General features: G+C 39.4%; 1 long non-coding RNA gene across 1 annotated transcript; it reads left to right on the forward strand.

Annotated features, from left to right (window-relative positions):
• The first annotated feature begins 8,436 nt into the window (after window positions 1-8,436).
• Window positions 8,437-13,372, forward strand: LOC122553254. Its single transcript, XR_006312667.1, has 3 exons — window positions 8,437-8,448; window positions 10,431-10,432; window positions 13,289-13,372. It is a non-coding gene; the product is annotated as an uncharacterized LOC122553254 (long non-coding RNA).
• Window positions 13,373-13,595: the final 223 nt, after the last annotated feature.

Raw genomic sequence — 13,595 nt, forward strand, 5'->3', positions numbered from 1 at the left:
CTTCATTACATAGCAGCCATGTAGGAGGCCACCTTCCAGATAATCACTAAACCTGTCTCACTGAGGTGTGTGTGGACTCTGAAACTCCATTTATTCCAAACATTAGAACTCCAAAGCCTGATGAAAAATACAGTCCATCATGTCGATTTCAAAACATCCAACATCTTCAAATTGGGGTCCAGTTAACCATTCCACCACTGTACATCTTTTGAGAAGGACCTGTACTGTTAAGGAGCAATGCCTTTAAAATATCTTGCAAAATATTTTATAATGACTGCAACAATCATGCACACTTCTTTGACTGTGCAATGAATAGATTATATAATGATATCCATATGGTGCTATGAGTAATATGGAATTTATGCCTGAGAAATCATAAACCATTGTTAAAATGTAGAGGGAAGCACCTTTTACAGAATTTAAAGACAATTATGCTAAGCCTCGGAAAATTGTTTGCACTGCAATCTCTCCCAGTACAAACCTTCATTGATCGCACAGAGGGTGGGAAAGCACAGCTGTTTATCTGTCGACATATGGAGAGAATAGAGAGAAGCAATAAATAGAGGGAATACTTCTAAAATAAAAGCAACCCTTAATTTAAACATGAGTTATGCTTTTCTTTAAATAAAGAAGTAAATTGGAAACCTAATTTTTGCTCTTTAAACTAAATTAAATATTCTAATTAAATAGATTATTGCAGAATATTATATTAATTACATCCAGTGATAAATAGAAACAAATTTACTGTCAACAGTTTTGGGCAAAAAGAAGATTAGAAAAATGGGAGAAAGTAGGGAAGGGATGTGCAATTATAAGCTTGACACCAGAACTGAGTGGGCACATTCTCATTAAAAAATGGACAGACAGACGTTCCTTTGCCTAGAAGAGGTAAGTCTGTGGGATGACCTGATAGAAGTCTTTAAAATCGTGGACGGGGTTGTTGATAGGGTTGACATAGAGAAGATGGACTTGACCTCCATCTGCATGGAGTCCAAAACTAAAGGCCGGAAAGAGAAGACACACTAACAAATCCAATATGAATTTCAGAAAGAAACTCCTTTACTCAGAAAATGGTAAGAATGTGGAATTTATGACCACATGAAATATTGAGGCAGATAGCATATAGCATTTACATGGAAGCTATACAAATACATCACGGAGAAAGGGATATAATAGTATGGTGATGGTATTGAAGAAAGTTGAGGTGGCTCATGTGAAGCATAGATCCGTTGGACCAAATGGTTGCTTTCTGTGATCTGATATTCTATGGAAATGGTCTAAAGCCTATTCCATATTTTTAGATTTGCAGTAAAATTAATATCAAGATTCTGTTTCTTCATATTTCCCACTCAGATCTTAATATATATAATCTCTATTTAAATACTTTGCCCAATTTGAGTGAAATCTTTAATACAACTACGGTGCTGCAGGTCTCCATTTATAGGAAACATCCCCTGGCCTCCACAAGAGTTAGGAGCTTGTGTGCTTCTCAATGAATCCCAAATGTTACTGTAGGGTAAGTATCCAATTGTTCAGATCTATACTGGAAAGTTACACTTCTCAATATAGTACAGCAATAGAAGCAGAAGAGCAGGATGCAACTACTCCCACATACATTCCCAAAACCATGAAATGCTGAGTAGCCAAATAATGTTTGACCCATCAGAAGTTCCACAAAATTAATGGCTGAGAATGGGGCTTCTAATGGACACTGGGCAGGCCTTGGCCCAAAAAGAGATACCAGTGTGCAATTTAAAGGGATCATGGGAAACTTACGTCGAGCTTTTTTAAAAAAACGTTTTTTAAGCTAAAAGCTGATACTTCGAAGAGTGAGAGCACTTTGTGAGTCTGTGAAACCTTTTTTAATAGACATGACTCTCAGAGCTTTTAAGACAGTCAAAGACGATGTGAAAAGCATTTTGTAACAGTTCAGTGTTCACATGACCGACATCAGTTGGTCAAGGAAAGCACGTTTAGGGCAAGATTAGAGTCATATAGAGTCATAAAAGATGTACAGCACGGAAACAGACCCTTCGGTCCAACCTATCCATGCCGACCAGATATCCCTACCCAATCTAGTCCCACCTGCCAGCACCCGACCCATATCCCTCCAAACCCTTCCTATTCATATACCCATCCAAATGCTTCTTAAATATTGCAATTGCATCAGCCTCCACCACTTCCTCTGGCTGATTATTCCATACACGTACCACCCTCTGAGTGAAAAAGTTGCCCCTTGGGTCTCTTCTATATCTTTCCCCTCTCACCCTAAACCTGTGCCCTATAGTTCTGGACTCTCCCACCCCAGGGAAAAGACTTTGTCTATTTATCCTATGCATGCCCCTCATAATTTTGTAAATCTCTATAAGGTCACCCCTCAGCCTCCAATGTTCCAGGGAAAACAGCCCCAGCCTGTTCAGCATCTCCCTGTAGCTCAGATCCTCCAACCCTGGCAACATCCGTGTAAATCTTTTCTGAATCCTTTCAAGTTTCACAACATCTTTCCGATAGGAAGGAGGCCAGAATTGCAGGCAATATTCCAACAGTGGCCTAACCAATGTCCTGTACAGCCGCAACATGACCTCCCAACTCCTGTACTCAATATTCTGACCGATAAAGGAAAGCATACCAAAGGCCTTCTTCACTATCCTATTTACCTGCAACTCCACTTTCAAGGAGCTATGAATTTGCACTCCAAGGTCTCTTTGTTTAGCAATACTCCTTAGGACCTTACCATTAAGTGTATAGGTTCTGCTAAGATTTGCTTTCCTCAAATGCAGCACCTGGCATTTATCTAAATTAAACTCCATCTGCCGCATCTCAGCCCATTGGCCCATCTGATCAAGATCCCATTGTAATCTGAGGTAATCCTCTTCGCTGTCCACTACACCTCCAATTTTGGTGTCATCTACAAACTTACTAACTATACCTCTTATGCTCATATCCAAATCATTTATATAAATGACGAAAAGTAGAGGACCCAGCACCAATCCTTGTGTCACTCCACTGGTCACAGACCTCTAGTCTGAAAAACAACCCTCCACCACCACCCTCTCACTTCTACCTTTGAGCCAGTTCTGTATCCAAATGGCTCATTCTCCCTGTATTATCAAAGGATCAAAGTTAATTGAAAAGTGGGAGGGGCTAATTGGATAAAAGAGACTTTTCCTCTCCCTTTTATAAGGTGGAAACACCTAAAACTGGGACACAGGATAAAAAGACAAAATAAAAACCAAAAGAACTATGGATGCTGTAAATCAGAGACAAAAACAGAAATTGCTGGAAAAGCTCAACTGGTCTGGCAGCATCAGTTGAGAGGAATCAAAGTTAACACATTGGATCAAGTGACCTTTCTCAGAACACAGGATTCTGGGGAAGGATCATTCCAGCCGATGCATGATTACAAAAAGGTGTGCAAAACTGCGGGGGGGAGAGTTTGAAGATTCAAAGCTGTAAGAGAAGTCGTTATGTGCACTCTGGTGAGGGCAGAAATCTCACCCTGAGCCAATAAATGTTGCTTCCAGGGGAAAAAAGCTGCTGGAGACCAACCGTTATGTGGGTGGGCTTCCTCCATTTTTGTGAGGAGCCAGGGAATATGATGCACCATACAATTCAGCCCTTAAAGGAAATGTAGGATTTAGGTCTAAACTAATAACCTGCACTTATCTCTCTGATGTAACATCACAATTTAAAACTACCAGACTCAGGCAGAACTGTTTGTGAAATTGGAATTGATAAAATAAATTGATATGTGTTGCTATTTCAAGCATTCAAAGAGAGATTACCTGAAGATTTCAGAAAACAATCAAACTTTCAAAATAAAACTCACGATGAACCACATAACATTCTAGGTGGCTTCTGGGCATCAAAAATAAGGTTTGTTTAAAAAAGAATAAATTGAATGTTGACAAACTATGTCAGCCCAACAATACATATTTGAATTTGGGATAATTTTGAAATGAAAAAATGACAGGCACATTACACCAATTTATTTTAGGTAACAGATTGTCAACTAATAGTTTTTTTAAATGAAACAGGACACATTGGTATCTGAAATTAAATGGGAATGGTTGATTTCTGTTTTAATGGTATTGGCCTGGATTTTCATCCTCAAGTTCGGTCACGGGAATTAGTAAAATTCCTAGCTTCACATGTTCACTTTGGGAAGAAGTGCTGTTAAAGACAGATGGTAATTAGCAGTGAGTGGTGCAAACTGGTATCAGGTCAGCTGACCTGTCAAAGTGGTCTGAGACAGCCAACAATGTGACTGGTGATAAGACAGGCCGGTGAAAGGCCTGCTTATCGCTATGGGACTTCGTACTGGTTATAAGGATTTAATTAAGGCCATTAGTCCTCACTCTCATGACCTTCACCTCCCACATGCTCCATAACATGTCACATCGTGCCCCTCCACTTGCTCTCAGGGCACCCCATACCATCTTTGCCAAGCAATGACACTTTTTCTGTCCATTGACCAATTATACACTGTAAAGAATCAGTCAAGCTTATAGTAACAATTGGATGTGTAAAAAAACACTATGTTAAAATGAACACTATGCCCTTTTATTAGAGTAATAAAATTGAAAATCACCATAGCTTTTAAACATCAATAGCACCTGAAACCTCTTTAGCCTTATGTAAATTAGAGGAGGAGGTCCTTTTCCAGTAGGATGGGAGGAACTTTCCAAAAGAGAAAACAAACCCTACTGAAGGTGTCAGAGGAGGTGAGTAGACATGGGGGTCATCTGATGGCTCTGGCTGTAATGTGGCCAATTCTTCAGTTCAGAACCGCATGCTTCAGCTTTGTGAGTGACAAACCTAACTGGCCATGTGGGCATGCACAGATTGTCAGGTATTTGGTTTTGGAGTATGGGTAGGAGCAATAGATGCTGCACGGCTAGGGTATCAATCTAAGCAGCCTCAGTCCTATGCCTAGCTTTTGGAAGGGTGGTTTGGGCAGGAGGTGTTGGGGAGTGCAAAGCAGGAATATCTCCAAAAAAAGGAGTGAGAAATATCATTTTTGAGTTCCACTTTAAAGGTTGCTGTCTTCAGATATGCTGCTTTATCATACTTTTATGGTCTTCACCCCCTGGCAAGAGATTGGGAGAAGAGATTGAGATCTAGTGGGGAATGCCTAATATGGCTATAATAACAAACTGCAGGAGGACATTGTGTAGCTGGCTAGTTGCCAGGGGATAAGATCCATTGGCCAGATTTCTCACAAAGGGATGGAAGTGCAAGGGACCCTTGCTTAATGACATGGCCAGGACAGTGGAAGTATGGGTGTAGCTTGGAAAAAGGTTGTAGCTCTCCTGAAAAGTCAATCATTGACAACCTTAACATAGCGATGGGCTGAATCTGATGCATGTCACACAACAGGAAGTCCCCAGTTGCAAACAGGTTCCATTCTTGAGTCCATTCGCAAGTTCGTGTGTACGCCATTCAGAAAACAATGCAGGACAATCTAAAGTAGCCTTTCATAAGTACAGGAAATGTTCATTTGTCAGATCTGTAAAATTACAGCCCTGTATGAGATCATGTTCCTAAGTAGATGCATTCATCAGTCGGACATTGGTCAATTGGGGACCATTGTAATCTCCTTTGCTCCTTGAAACAATCCAAAGTTACAGAAGTTACATTGTTGCAGAAGTCCCAGGCATTGGGTGACCACTCACAACTGGATCTGATCTTTTGTGCCAACATCTCACACAGTAGTGTAACAGAGTGAGACAGGAGCTGCAAAAGTACTGTCACTCCCAGAGCTACAGAATTCAACCTTCACCTGTGAACCCACTTAGAATAACTCTCACTCCAAAATGATCCTGCAGTGACATCTCTTGGTCAGTCAGCCAAAGTCTGTGAAGCAGATGTTCCCAAAAGCAGGTTCACCTGCTTCTTCCACTTCTGTGCTCAGAGCTCCTCTGATTCCAGCTGATATTGTGACAATATGCCACTCAGTAAACCCTGAATGATTGCAATACCTCACCCTTTCCTCATGTAGACCATGCAATCCCTACAAAATTGCACAGGCTATAGCTCACCATAGTAAATTGTACCTTAATTATTTTAATTGGAAATTCATTAAATTTAGTTGGATGATGAACCAGGTTTCAAGTTCATATCTCACTTGCCTTCCCTAGTCTCATGAACCAGTGTCCATCTGTCTGCTACTCAACTCAATGCCAAGATGCAGATTTTTCACTTTGGTGAAAAGGTTGGCCTCGCAAAGTTTCAGCATAAAATTTGATCCATTCTTCCCAAAGTCCATGCAGAGATACATTAACAAATTTCATGGCATTTGCAGTTACAAACATCTACAAACAGTCACTTCTTGTACACCCTGTGCATTACTATAACCCTGGAGAAAGCAAGGATTGGAGAGATGACTGGTAATGTGGGGATCCATCGTCTCCCACCATGGCAGTTGGAGGAAATTCAATTAATGAATTAATCTATAAGGAAATGCTAGTTATGAAACCACTGATGTCATATGGCCTTGAAGGGAGAAAATTGCGTGCCCATACCTAACATGGAAATCGGGACACAATGTTTGTGTGTTGTATATTTAAAATTCCAGCCCTTTATGAGATTGTGTTTGTAAGTATGTGCATTCATCGGTAGGATATTCATCAGCCAGAGACCCTCTGTCATCTCCTTTTCTCCTTGAAACAAGCCAAAGGTATCGAAGTTCAAAGCAACTATCGTTGTGAAAACCTAATCTAGCCTATGTGTGACTCCAGACCCACAGCACAATGGTTGACTCTGAACTGCCTTCTGAAATGATCTGGTAAGTCATGCTATTTCAAGGGAAATTAGAGTGACAGAACACATAAAAGAAAAATCAGAAGGATATGGAGAGGACTGAGGGGGCACTGAATTAACCCAAATCTAACTCAAACTGATGGGATGCATCTCCTTTCTCTACTGGTTTAAGATTCTAATGTGAAATGCATCCATTTCCTGTGGATGTGAATTCACAGCATAAATGTAATGGTAATTAGATACAAATTGGCATTATATTTCTTCTCACTCAGACAGAATGTGAAAATAATTCAAAAGAGAAACTGCAATGTCAGACTGTTGGACAAGGAGTTACCTTTGCAGTTAAATTAAAGCACAATTTTCTGATTTTTGAGAAAACTGTCTAGAAATTTCTACAATGGAGCATAGTTAACAGAAATTTATTTGTTTTAAACAGAAATTGGCTATTAATCTCATAGCGAACTATTTTTGGAATTTAGAAAATATCAGCTGTAGCTGCTGTCTGATACAACTCGTTAGACAACTAATGGAAATAAAATACATTCACGTCCATAATTTTCATTCTAAGGTCTACATATTTACAGCAGCCATAGCATGAGGGAGAAAGCACAAACCAGTTCAATATACACTGGGTTTGCAAATAAATATCGCTGTAAATCAAGCATATTATTTTTATAGTTGTATCCCCTTATGGACTATTGTAGCTGGCCTTTTTTTCTCTACATTAATTTATTTTTTTATAGCATTAGATGCCCCAAGATGTTCCCATTATCTCACAATAATGACAAAAAGCAATAACTTCTGAGTGTTTAGCTGACCTCTCCTGTTTGTGCACAATTATTATTTGGATAAATCAAAGAATCTACAGGAAGCAAAGCTTATCATTGCTTACCAACTTTATTAACCAACAGAGAAGAATGAGTAGGTTGGAAAGCCTCTCTGATTAAGAATATTCATCATTCTGATTATAATAAGAACAATTATGAGCAATGCATGCTGTTTGAGGGAGAAATGTAAATCAGGCATACAATCACTGAATTGTCAATACATGCCAGGGAGAAAGGCTACTTTTCAGGTTCTGCTTTATATCTTGTACCAGATCCTGGTATCAATTGTATCAGTATAATCTTTCGACAATACCTTGTAAAACTGCAATTGCTACAACCTAGAAGTACAAGGATTGCAAGTAGATGGGAACACCATCAACTGACTTCAAACTATATCGCCATTCCTTCATTTTCACTGGTAGCTGGACATTCCTCCCTTAGAGAACTGTTTGTGAACCTACAGCACACAGCTCAAGAGAGCAGCTCATCTCAGGCTTCTCGGGGCAACTAGAGATGGTTATTAATGTTGGCCTTGCCAGCAATTCCACATCCAACAAACAAATGCAAAAAAAAAAGGAGCATGTAGAAATCTTGATTTTAGTGTGTATACCATGTTGATTCCTTGCTTGACAGGTTAGCAAAATAATTAATTTAGTTAGAAATTAAAGTTTTAAAATTTAAAGACACATGTGCTGTGGCTACAAGATATCTTGTTAGAAATGCCCCCGAAAGTAAATTTTCACATTTGCTGTTATTCCAATTTGCCAATTCACTTGGCCTCTGCATTCTTTGTCAGGGGATTCTACTCTGGTCTTTTCCATTGTGGGCCATTGCCTCTTCTTCACACAAAAAACCTTCAGTTGGGAGTCTTTCTGTATAAACCATAGTAAATCTCTTTAACTTCTTGAAACACAGTGGCCATACAGTCCCTGCCTGAGAACTCTCAGGCATTAAATCAAATGAATTACACAAAGAAAATAAGGAATTTGCATTTGTATGGCACCATATCACCTACTCATGTCGTTCAAAAGTGCATTGCATCTAATGAATGACTGAATCACAGACACTAGTCTGTGGCCACTGCAATATCCATTGTGCAAAACTAAGTCTCAAAAACAGCAGATCACTAACGTGATTATACTAAGAATGATTAATGGGATATCCAGGTGCTATATATGGATTTTCAGTAGATATGAATAATTCAAAAGAAATTTCCTAATAATTCAGATGCATGAAAAGAATTCCAAAATATAATTCAGATTGATTACTGAGAACAAGGTTTTTTTCAATAATAATGCTAATATATCAGCAAACTCTCAAATAACAATTAAAAGGGAGCATGCAATAAAAGCAGAATCTTCAGCTGGCTGCAAACCTGGGTAATTGGGTTTGTCATTACAAGGTGGTGTCACAGAAATAGCATCACATCCTCAATCTAAAGTTTTGAACAAATAAAATGCTGCTGGAGTTTTCATACAAAGCATGATTCTGTGTGTATATTATTTTAGAATCATAAAGTCATACAGCAGAGAAACAGACCATACCGATAATAATTCCAAACAAAACCAATAGCACCTGCCTGTGCTTGGCCTATATCCCTTCTAACCTTCCTTATTCATGGACATATCCAAACATCTTTTAAATGTTGTAACTGTACCTGCATCCACTACTTTCTCTGGAAGTTCATTCCTCACACGAACCACTCTGTGTAAAAGAAATGCCCCTCATGTCTTTTTAAAATCCTTCTCCTCTCACCTTTAAAATATGCCCCCTAGTTTTGAAATCCTCCATTCTAGGGAAAAGATACTTGACATTCACCTTATCTATACGCTTCATGATTTTATAAACCTCTATAATCACCCTTCAATCTTCTACACTCGAGTGAAAAATGCCCCAGTCTAGCCAGCCAATATTTATAACTCAAATCCTCCACTCCTGGCAACATCCTGGTAAACCTTTTCTGAATCCTCTTCTTTCTACAACAGGATGATCAGAACCAGACACAATACTCCAGGAGAGGCCTCACCAACATAGCACGATTACAATAAATTGTTTCAGCTCAACCTTTTGCTTTCCATCAAAAGTTTCCTTCTAAGTTTTTCTTGCTGACTGCTGCTATTATTTATCACAAAGCTATTAACCTAATATTCTTCTCATTATTGGGAACAAATTTTCAGTCTATAAATAAAGCTCATGACAATAGATCAGGTGCTAACTTATAACAAAGTAAGATAAAATATGATAAAAGTCTGTCACACTCCATCAATGGATTAGGGCTGAATCTCACGGCCATACATTGGGTGAACCACCCATACAAACACTTCTCCCAGCCCCTCCATCATGTCAACATAAAATATGTTGTCGAGCCACCAAGTTGATAATACAAAGTCACCATTCAGTTATTACAGAAGGCAAAGAAACCAAATTATCCCTCCTGGATATTTGGTGCACTCCTCCTCCACTCCCACAGCGCTTTCCCAGACAATTACACTACTTACCCATTTCCCTCCTCACTATCCAATCCCAAATGAAGAAGCAATTTACCTGCACCTCTTTCAATGTAGCATTTGCCATTCACAGTGTTGTCTATTCTGCACTGGGAGTTGAAACACAGATTGGGTGATCACTTCATGAAACACCTATGCTCACTCTTAAAAATGATGCCAAATTCCCAGTCACCTGCTACTTCAAATCACCACTGCGGTGCCATGTCAACATTTCTGTCTCAGGCCAGCCACAGTTCTCCAGTTAAGCTCAACACAAGTGGGAGGAGCAATACCTCATCATCTACCTGGTACCTTGCAACCTTCAGGACTCAACATTGAGTTTAATAATTTTGAGAAGTGAATTCCCACCTCCATGTTTTTTTTTCTCTCTCTCTCTCTCCAGTCTTTCAATGTATTCTATTCACTATATCACCAACTCCCCCTACCTCCTGTCATCAGTATGCGTACCAGCCTTATCCAACTGCTTTCAGTTCTGATGAAGGGTCACTGAACTCAAAACAATAATTCTGTGTTCTCTCTACAGATACCACCAGATCTGGTGAGTTTCTTCAGCAGTTTCTGTTTTTGTTTCAGATTTCCAGCATCTGGAGTTCTTTGACTTAGTTTAAGGAAATTGGAAGGCTGCCTGCCATTTTGAAATAATCAGTTAACAAGCTATTAAAGGCCATGTGATGTAAGTTTTCATTGACTTCAGCACTTACCAGGCGTTAGAAGGTTTAAGAGTTTTGCAGCAGCTCTGATGAGGTGGTGACACATAAAAAGGGCTGCCATTGGGACATTGGCAACATATCACCACAGATTCCCCTAGTGAGGGTGGAATGTCTATATGTTCTTGGACTTCAGTTATTACATTTTTTTGAGCTTCGCATAAAGAAAAATTTGAAAATACCCTTAAATCTGTGGCAGTACCCTTAAATCAATAGCATTATAATTCCTCTGTATGTTTTTTGACTATGTGTTCATTGGCTTCTGTTAAAACTATGAGATTGAAAAGTAATTTTGTTTTGGGGCTATGTCTTTAATGTGAGGTGCATGAAGAAGATTGCATTTAATTGTTGGAGGTTAAAGGGGTCTCGAATACTTTACATAGAGAAAGGTCTAAGGGTTTTATACATGGATCCAATGGCAGCAGCCTGTAACTAAGAGCAGTAGGGTTGTGTGACTCCAAAGCCCAGTAAATGCTGAGAATACTAGGTTGGAAACAGATGTACTTTAATGTGCTCATTTAGTTCCAAGATGAAAGTTAGGTTCTCAAGGACAGCAAATGAACATTTTTAATGGAATCCAGGGCCTATGTGATTCATGTTGCCATAGTGATGGGCTTAGAAATGGGCATAGACGAAGTGTTATAAAAGGTCTGAGAGAGAGATAGAAATATCAAATCCCATGCAAAATTTAACAAGTTTGGATGACCTTCGAAGCTTGTAAAGTATTTGTTCAACTCTTCTACCATGTCCTGACTCACTGTTATAATCCCCACAGCCTCATTCTCTATGGGGTCTGAATTCACCATTGCCTCTCTCTTGCTTTTTATGTATTTAAAGAAGCTCTTATTGTTTGTTTTTATGTTATTTACTAGTTTACCCTCATTGTTTATTTTCTGAATCTTGTTGGTCATCTTTTGGTGTTTTCTAAAACTTTCCCAATCCTCTGATTTACCACTAATCTTTACCACATTGTGAGTCTGCAATCACATGTAGGCCAGACCAGGCCAGGATGGCAGACTTGTATGCTTTTTTTCTTTCAATGTGATGCTGTTCTTAACTTACCTGGTTAACCGTTGTTCTTTTATCCATTTCCTAGAGTCATTTTGTTTTCATTGGAATATATATTTGCTGAGTCATGAACTAATCTCTGAAACATCTGTCATCATTCCATCATTCAGCAACTATTATTTATGCTAAGTTCCTTTGCTAGTCCATTCCAGCCAACTTTCCCCTCAGTCCCTTGTAATTACACTTATTAGCATAGCTTTTAGTCCTTAATGAGATAAGAGTGGGATTTCCAAGCCTGAAGTCTTACCTTAAGAACTGCTAGTCAATCACTGGGTAAGTGAGGGCATTTTAGCCAGGGAGAGATGGGAGGCCACAGTGTAGAGAGAATGGAGGACTAGGTTTTAGAAGTCAGACAGAGGTACCAGTTGTGAACACAATCCTGTAGTGGGACAAGGGCAACATTTCCTTTCAGCTTCAAGACCATGTAGCCACTCTGAACATAACACACGGGAACCCAAATGCAGGTATCCTCCCCTTCCTTCCCATTTTCCTGAGCAGTGTGATCTCCCAGAGAGAAATACCAGCAAAGAAAAACAGATTAACTTGGAAATTAACTACATGGATTTAAACTTTTCAATCTCAATGCAAATGTCTAGGTGCCCTGTCTCTCTCCACCAGATTCTGAAAGACTAACCCACCTGTGATATTTTAGAAAAGTCATGATTTTTTTTATTCACTCATGGGCTATGGGTATTGCTTGCAGGCCAGCATTTATTTGCCTCCTCTAGTTGCCTTCTTAAATGGCTGCATTCCATGTGCTGTATGTAGATCTACGGTGTCATTGGGGATTGCACAAGTAAACGTGAGAAGGAGAGGGGTCTCCTGTGCTATTTTCCCTCTCATTTTTTTTCTCCTCCCCAGACATTCCAGTCTCCCCATATCTCCAAGGTCTGAGACCAGAAATCAATGTTAGGTCACGCACATACACACACCTGCCTCACAGCACCAGGGTCCCAGGTTCAATTCCAGCCTCAGGTGACTATCTGTGTGGAGTTTGCACATTCTCCCTGTTTCTGCGTGGGTCTATAGGGCCTACTGTGTTGAAAGTGGGAAAGGAAAACCACAAAGTAGTCTAACAAGAAGACACAGTATCTTAACAAGATATAGTTTATTGCATGATAGCAATCAAGTACAAGTTGCATTAGTAAGACAGACATTGTTAAAAAGAATATGAGGTAGGTCTGTCTTCCTGAAAATCCTGCAATGTTCTACAGTTTCTCTCCCAAGTTCTTTTTTCCAACAATCCACAACAGTTTCATGGCTATTATCATAAGACTGTTAACTCCAGTACTTTTTATTGAATTCAAATTCCGCTATATACCATGGCAATACAGGTATTTGAAACCAGTCCCTGTGAAACCTCATGTAGCATCATTGAAACATAGAAACGTAGAAAATAGGTGATTTTCCTCTGCAGACCATCAATTATACCCTTACTGGCATAAAATTCACTAAAGAGGAGGAAAACAACAACAAACTGCCACTCCTAGATGTTACAGTAGAATGAACAGTCAATGGGAAACTTCAAACCAGTATCTACAGGAAAACAACACATATGGACCAAATATTGAACTACAGAAGCAATCATCCCAACATCCACAAAAGAAGCTGCATCAGATCATTTCAATGAACCAACGCACACTGCAGCACAGAGGGACTACGTAGAGCAGAGGAAAATCACCTATACCTTGTGTTCAAAAAGAATAGGTACGCAATGACCACAG

The sequence above is a fragment of the Chiloscyllium plagiosum genome, chromosome 9 (assembly GCF_004010195.1).
Source record: "Chiloscyllium plagiosum isolate BGI_BamShark_2017 chromosome 9, ASM401019v2, whole genome shotgun sequence".
NCBI classification, from domain to species: Eukaryota; Metazoa; Chordata; class Chondrichthyes; order Orectolobiformes; family Hemiscylliidae; genus Chiloscyllium; species Chiloscyllium plagiosum.